Source organism: Bison bison, unplaced genomic scaffold (assembly GCF_000754665.1).
Source record: "Bison bison bison isolate TAMUID 2011002044 unplaced genomic scaffold, Bison_UMD1.0 scf7180017864369, whole genome shotgun sequence".
NCBI lineage: Eukaryota > Metazoa > Chordata > Mammalia > Artiodactyla > Bovidae > Bison > Bison bison.
The window spans coordinates 4,167,298-4,167,796 of NW_011494941.1; the positions used below are offsets into that span (position 1 = coordinate 4,167,298).

The 499-nt window shown below is 41.5% G+C and overlaps 1 pseudogene; it reads right to left on the reverse strand.

Moving 5' to 3' along the window:
* Positions 1-499, reverse strand: part of LOC105000179 — a 2,741-nt pseudogene that overhangs the window by 780 nt on the left and 1,462 nt on the right.

The window sequence follows — 499 nt, forward strand, 5'->3', positions numbered from 1 at the left end:
AAGAGAACTTGATAGATTTACAGCAGTGCATCTAGGCTTGACTTGAATTCTTCAAAGAACAGTTTGCTGCCCGAAAAGGCAAACTGTTCCATTGTTACATTATTTGAAAATTCTTATTCATAGCACACTAAACTTCCTGCCTGTGATTTCTACCCACTTGTCCTTTTTGTATCGTTAGGAACCAAGTCTCTTATTAAAGGGTGGTGATCTGCTCCCAGAGCTGGGCCTTGGCTAAGGATTCAGCTGTGGGTGCCTCTTCTTGCAACAATTCAGTGCTGCTGTTTGGCGTATGAATTCTTCCCTGAATATTTGATTTAAGGTAAGAAAAATCTGAGTTTCCCAAAAAGTGCTGCTGTTTGCTATGCTATTTTAATGTGTTCCCACAAGTGGCTTCCCTGAAAGGCTTCTGCGTACTCACATTCAGCGTGTTGTTTATCACCTCAATGATGACATTTGCCCTTTCTCTCCATCTTTCCATGGGGACTTGATGGGTTTAACA